This window comes from Saimiri boliviensis, chromosome 6, assembly GCF_048565385.1.
Source record: "Saimiri boliviensis isolate mSaiBol1 chromosome 6, mSaiBol1.pri, whole genome shotgun sequence".
Lineage (NCBI taxonomy): Eukaryota > Metazoa > Chordata > Mammalia > Primates > Cebidae > Saimiri > Saimiri boliviensis.
In genome coordinates this window covers 24056022-24063618 of record NC_133454.1, presented here as the reverse complement: position 1 = coordinate 24063618, position 7597 = coordinate 24056022, and the positions used below count along the sequence as shown (strand labels likewise).

The 7597-nt window shown below is 38.0% G+C and overlaps 1 pseudogene; it reads right to left on the bottom strand.

Moving 5' to 3' along the window:
• Positions 1 to 150: 150 nt before the first annotated feature.
• Positions 151 to 420, bottom strand: LOC101043525 (large ribosomal subunit protein eL37 pseudogene; annotated as a pseudogene).
• Between the last annotated feature and the right edge of the window lie 7177 nt (positions 421 to 7597).

Here is a 7597-nt window from a genome sequence, read left to right as displayed (position 1 = left end):
TAACATTTTGCAGAAGCATCCAAGTTCAGCCTTGATTCATTCAATGTTTTTTTATTTAATTTATTTATGTTTTAAATTTATTTTTAAAACCAGAACATTTATTTCATGACTAATCGGTGAAATTCTTAAGATGAACTGGATGCTGCAACAGCTGCCCTCTTGGGTTTAGGTGTTTGTTCCTTCACGGAATCCATGCCTGAATCTGCGGTATACAATTTTTAGGTGCCTCATTCGACCAGTCCCGGTGGTGTTTCGTCTTTTAGCCTTGGCACTCCAGTTATACTTTCTCTTGCTCTTGGCGGGGTAGCCACATTTGCCGCAGGTCGACTTCTGAAGGTGGTAGGCCTTAGAGCCACAGCGGCGGCACAACGTGTGCGTCGTATTAGGACGCTTCCCAAACGATGACGTTCCCTTCGTCATCCTGCGTCTGTGACCGAGACCAGAAAGCACATTCAAGGTTTTTTACAGATTCTTGTGTTTGGAAGGAGTCTCACAAGTTCTTAAAAACATACCAATATTTAAAAAAAAACAAAAAAACAAAAAAACCAATATTGAATATTTTCTTCAGTTGAGTAATATATTAAATTCCAACATTGATCCAATCAACCAATTAGAGGTTAGTTTTGCCTCCTAGAGGTGCAAGAAGATCATTTTAAATATGTGAAGAGCGTCATTTTCAGTAAGTCTCCCTTTGTATGGTAGTGAGTATTCCTATTACTGAAGGTGTTCCAACACTAACTGAAAATCTACATGTTGGTGAGCAGAAGAAATAATTAGGCCAATAGAAGACATTCTTCCACTGGATTATGAAGTTATGGAAGACAGAAATGTAGAATTAGTTATAGTTTAGATGTAAGTGTACCAAGTTTTACTGTCAAACAGATTTGGGTTCTAATGCTGGTTTCAATTTCGTAACTGAATAATCTTGAATAGCCTATTTTAGGACTCAGTTTACTGTTATGGAATCTGAGCATAGTAATTATTTCTTCAAAGAGTAGCTGTAAGCTGAAATAGACAGCTGTAGAGAGTTTGGAAAATAACTGGAATATAGTAAGAATTTGAAAGTTATTACTATACTATTATTTTCTTTTATTCACCACTGTTATTCAAAGCTGAATAAATCAACTTATTCCATACCTAGAAGTTTCTAGTAAATGTAGCTAGTTTATCTTATTTGTGATGAGAAATTGGCCTTTCTACTTTTACAAATTCTTGAGCCCTGCCCTACAGTCTGCAACCATACACAGGGAGTAAAGATCTCCCAAGACAGTTCTTTAAATCTCATATTTCTATCTATGTCATTGCTTTTCATATAAATAGCACATTTCTTTTTTTTTGTTTTTTTTGAGACGGAGTTTCGCCCTTGTAACCCAGGCTGGAGTGCAATGGCACGATCTCGGCTCACCGCAACCTCCGCCTCCTGGGTTCAAGCAATTCTCCTGCCTCAGCCTCCTGAGTAGCTGGGATTACAGGCACGTGCCACCATGCCCAGCTAATTTTTTGTATCTTTAGTAGAGACGGGGTTTCACCATGTTGACCAGGATGGTCTCGATCTCTCGACCTTGTGATCCACCCACCTCGGCCTCCCAAAGTGCTGGGATTACAGGCTTGAGCCACCGTGCCCGGCCCTATAAATAGCACATTTCTACAGATGTCCTTGCTTTTCAGGTAAGTATGGTACATCATTAATTTCTTTTTTTTTTTTTTTTTTTTTTTTTTTTTTTTTTTTTTTGAGACAGAGTTTCACTCTTGTTACCCAGGCTGGAGTGCAATGGCGCGATCTCGGCTCACCGCAACCTCCGCCTCCTGGGTTCAGGCAATTCTCCTGCCTCAGCCTCCTGGGTAGCTGGGATTACAGGCACGGGCCACCATGCCCAGCTAATTTTTGTATTTTTTCTAGAGACGGGGTTTCACCATGTTGACCAGGATGATCTCCATCTCTTGACCTCGTGATCCACCCTCCTCGGCCTCCCAAAGTGCTGGGATTACAGGCTTGAGCCACCGCGCCCGACCTTTTTTTTTTTTTTTTTTGAGACGGAGTTTCGCTCTTGTTACCCAGGCTGGAGTGCAATGGCGCAATCTCGGCTCACCGCAACCTCTGCCTCCTGGATTCAAGCAATTCTCCTGTCTCAGCCTCCTGAGTAGCTGGAATTACAGGCACGGGCCACCATGTCCAGCTAATTTTTTTGTATTTTTAGTAGAGACGGGGTTCCACCATGTTGACCAGGATGGTCTCGATCTCTTGACCTCGTGATCCACCCGCCTCAGCCTCCCAAAGTGCTGGGATTACAGGCTTGAGCCACCGCGCCCGGCTAATTTCTTTTTAATAGGAATCCAGTTGAATCATACTTCACCCCCGAAAAAAGGTGGAGCACACGTGCTCAGCTTAAGACAGTGAATTAAAACCAGTTTGATTTAGAAATGCATTGCAAATATTAGGTTGTCCCATGACACAACTGGAAAGTGGCACAGAACAGAAACTAGGGATCACCATGTTAGCATTGTCCTTACTGTAACAATGTGAATGACACACAAACCTAATATATGTTGGGGCAATTAAAGATAGACATAGAAAAACGGTGGTCTAAAATCATCATCACAAATAAGAGGGGTTTCATTTTCTATCTATAGGAGATTTCCTTTTTGGTGTCCACATTTGCTTATAAGTTACAGATTAATATGACTTCTTCTATCAGAAAGAATTTCAGACAAGAAAAATCAAATGAGAATATGTTGGTGTATATCATAATACATTTTTATTACTGACTCTATCATTTATGTTTTAATTGGCTTAGTTTTAATTAAATAATTTTAAGGGCGGAGCGCAGTGGCTCACGCCTGTAATCCCAGCACTTTGGGAGGCCGAGGCGGGTGGATCACGAGGTCAAGAGATCGAGACCATCCTGGTCAACATGGTGAAACCCCGTCTCTACTGAAAACACAAAAAATTAGCTGGGCATGGTGGCGCATGCCTGTAATCCCAGCTACTTAGGAGGCTGAGGCAGGAGAATTGCCTGAACCCAGGAGGCGGAGGTTGCGGTGAGCCGAGATTGCGCCATTGCACTCCAGCCTGGGTAACAAGAACGAGACTCCGTCTCAAAAAAAAAGAATTTTAAAGGCAATCTGACATAATGAGGAAAATGAGACGTGAGGTTTAGAGTCAGGTATGTAAGGACAAATCCTAGTAATAGCACATCATCTCTCTACTTGATGATTGTGGGGCTTTGGTAAAGTTGCATATGTACTTAGCATTTCTATCTCTAAAATGGAGAAAATAGCCTTCTCTCAATTATCTGGGAAAATTTCACAATATAATCCCTAAGCAGTACCTGGCGGAGCATATATTAGGAGTGCAATAAATGTTTGCTTTGTCTCATTTCCTCTTTATTAAGACCTAACAGTTATTGAGGGAGTTTTCAATTTTCATAAGCTAGGATTTCATAGTTTTTAAAGTGCACCACAGGAATCTGGACTTAGTCATAATTGTTTCTAATGGTTCTTCTAATCAAGACATATGGAATGACTAATAATAGCAGTGGGTTACCATTTCTAATAGCCCGATAAAGAGAATCCATTCATAAATTGCTCATGATACTTCTCTACAGTAGAATTATAATCTGTGTATGCAAAAGCTTCCCTTGCAGATATGCACATGAAGCAACATAAATCTGCAGCTTAAATCACTTGTAATAGTTTTTTTTTTTTTTTTTAGACGGAGTTTCACTCTTGTTACCCAGGCTGGAGTGCAATGGCACAATCTCGGCTCACCGCAACCTCTGCCTCCTGGGTTCAAGCAATTCTCCTGCCTCAGCCTCCTGAGTAGCTGGGATTACAGGCACACGCCACCATGCCCAGCTAATTTTTTGTATTTTTGGTAGAGACGGGGTTTCACCATGTTGACCAGGATGGTCTCAATCTCTTGACCTCGTGATCCACCCGCCTCGGCCTCCCAAAGTGCTGGGATTACAGGCTTGAGCCACCGCGCCCGGCCATTTTATCACATTTAATACAATTTTTAATGAATATTTTGGTCTCTATGTTTCTTAGTTCTTTGACTTTTAAAATTGATCCAGAAAACAGTTTTGGTGCTTTTTAGTAGACTCTCTTTCCCTAAAGCCCATCAATTTTAAAGTCATTTTTTTGTCATATTCACTTATATTTTGTATTTTATATTCTGTATACAGATACACTTTTATATTAGTATTTGTCATATATTAAATTATAATAAAATATATTAAGACAGCCATTAAAATATTCTGTAGCTAGAAATCAATATATCTCAGAAGCACAATCTTTTTCAAGATGGATTATTTAAATTGAGTAGCTTATTTTAGTTATGCAAACAGTGATGGAGTTTGGACATCATTATCCAAAATAGAAGCAAGCTGAATTACTGTGTGATAAACAGTTTGGTAACTATAAAGAGAAATAACGGCCAGGCGCGGTGGCTCACGCCTATAATCCCAGCACTTTGGGAGGCCAAGGCGGGTGGATCACGAGGTCAAGAAATCGAGACCATCCTGGTCAACAAGGTGAAACCCCGTCTCTACTAAAAATACAAAGATTAGCTGGGCATGGTGGCGCGTGCCTGTAATCCCAGCTACTCAGGAGGCTGAGGCAGGAGAATTGCTTGAACCCAGGAGGCAGAGGTTGCGGTGAGCCGAGATTGTGCCATTGCACTCCAGCCTGGGTAACAAGAGCGAAACTCTGTCTCAAAAAAAAAAAGTGAAATAAATGGGGAAAATAATATATATATTGAAGGTTTTTTTATAATTTATTTTTCTGTATAGAGAGAAGATAATTCAATCACTGGCTTTATCTGTCACAAAGGATCCCATTAAAGGCTTCAGGTGTGGTACTTAGAGTTTTATGTCTACATCAATAATATGATATACTAAGTAACTCTTGGGGGAAAAAGACATTTTTCATTTCTTTCTTTCTTATGACTGTAATACTGATAGTGAGCATTTTATAGTCCACTTGTTTTGAACAACATTTAAATTTAGTTGAAGATTTAGATACTCAAGAAGCATCTAGTTATAATACAACTGGCTTGTCATTTAGATGGTTTCCTTATATGCATTACACCCTAGTATTAGAGTTTTTCCTTGGTCTTAATTAAGAGAAAGAAGTGGGGGGATTAGTTCAAGCCAAATGTCACAAACCTCTATTATTTCTTAAATGGAGGAATACAATTTCATGTTCAATCAGGTAAAATAAGGGAAGGTAAAATGATAAACTCACAGCCACTAAAAAGATTTTAAGTGTGTGTACAGTAACAGTAATTTCAAAATTGCCAGAAATCATTCCTGATATATATTTTAATTGCAGGTAGTTTATATTAGTTTATATCCTTAAACTATTTAAATAATTTCATGCATATTAACTGAATTATTCACATTACCTAACAAAAATTTCTGCAGGAAAATAAAGGAACATTTTGAGAAGAAAAATAATGTCAGTAGGAAAAAACTGTGAAAACTAAATTTAAGGAATATTGAGAGATTAGAAAGTGAGTAAGGGTATTAATTTCATTTCTTTCCCCCTTTATGGCAACATTTGATCAAAACTTTAAAATAATTGAAGTAAAATCATTTTGAGAGAGCACATTCTCATCACTAGAATAATCAACCTCAAGTGATTAATCCCATAATTTTTGAAGCATGGCTTATATATATAAAACACACATACGCACACACGCACACACACACACACACACACACACACGCACACACACACACACACCAAAAATGAATCTTAAGGCCAAAATGTGGCATCCATATTACCAAAATAGTAAAATAATTAAATTTTAAAATCACCGTAATTTTGACACTAAAGGAACAAGAATGTCCATGGGAAGCGCCGGTGCTTTTTGATCTCTTCTGTCTTTTCTCTGTCTTTTTCTTCTTTTCTTATCTGGAAAAATATATTTTATCTTCTGAAATACTTACAAGTGCTTTGAATCACTTGCATAATAACTAGGAAGTATGTTTTTCAAAATCTCTGAACTTTTTTAGAGAAGGAGTTACAGAAATAATTTAAATTTTACCTTTCATATTTTATTGCGTTAATAATAATTGACGTTACTCAGCCAAATAGACACAGCTTTCACAGAATCATTCTTCACAATTATTGAAATATTTTATAATTTTTTGGCTATAATAAAAATAACTTCAATGCATCACCTATTTAAATTACACCATACACTGTGCTAAGCACATTTTCCCCCCTTTTATCCTCTGACTTTAAAAAATTTTTATTTGTTGTACTTTAAGTTCTGGGGTACGTGTGTAGATCTTGCAGGTTTGTTGCATAGGTACACACATGTCACGGTGGTTTGCTGTCTTCATCCCTCCCTCACCTGCATCAGGTATTTCTCCCAGTGTTATTCCTCCACAACCTCCCTGTCCCCCGCTGTCCCTCCCCTACCCTCCCATTCCCCCAACATACCCCCGTGTGTGATGTTCCCCTCCCTGTGCCCACGTGTTCTCATTGTTCAACACCCACCTGTGAGTGAGAACATACGGTGTTTGGTTTCTGTTCTTGTGTCAGTTTGCTGAGAATGATGATTTCCAGATTCATCCATGTCCCTACAAAGGACATGAACGCAAATAGTTTTTTATGGCTGCAGAGTATTCCATGGTGTATATGTGCCACATTTTCTTTGTCTTGTCTGTCGTTGATGGGCATTTGGGTTGCTTCCAGGTCTTTGCTATTGTAAACAGTGCTGCACTGAACATATGTGTCTTTGTATTAGAATGATTTATAATCCTTTGGGTATATACCCAGTAACGGGATTTCTGGATCAAATGGAATTTCTATTTCTAGCTCCTTGAGGAATTACCACACCGTCTTCCATAATGGTTGAACTAATTTACACTCCCACTAACAGTGTAAAAGCGTTCCTATTTCTCCACATCCTCTCCAGCACCTGTTGTCACCTGGTTTTTTAATGATCACCATTCTAACTGGCAAGAGATAGTATCTCAACGTGGTTTTGACTTGCATTTCTCTAATGACTAGTGATGATGAGCTTTTTTTCAGACATTTGTTGGCTGCATAAATGTCTCCTTTTGAAAAATATCTGTTCATATTCTTTGCTCACTTTTTGATGGAGTTGTTTGTTTTTTTAAAAAATGTTTATCTAATATCTTATTCCTGAAGTAAACTTCATTGTCCTTTTTATATATTTCTAAATCAGTTTGCAAAGATTAATATTTTTGTATCTTGGTTTACAAATGGAATTGGTCTGTAAGTTTCCTCTCTCAAAGTGTCCTTAGAGTATCTTGACATTCCAGTTGAGCTAATAACCTTAAACGTTTAATACAGTTCACCTTTCAGGCTGCTGGAGTCGGTTCTCCTTCTGGCAATATTTTAAATATGGATTCTGTTTTTTTTTTTTTTTTAGTTCAGTTATAAGGCTGTTTATATCTTGGTAAATTTATTGACATATTTTCCATAACATGGCTTTTTATATGTTGCCTAATATATATTTAATGTCTGTAGGATCTTAGATGGTAATAACTTTCTCTCTTTGAAATTGATAATTTTTTACCTTTGTCTTATTTCTTATTTTCCAGATCATTCTACTTATGGG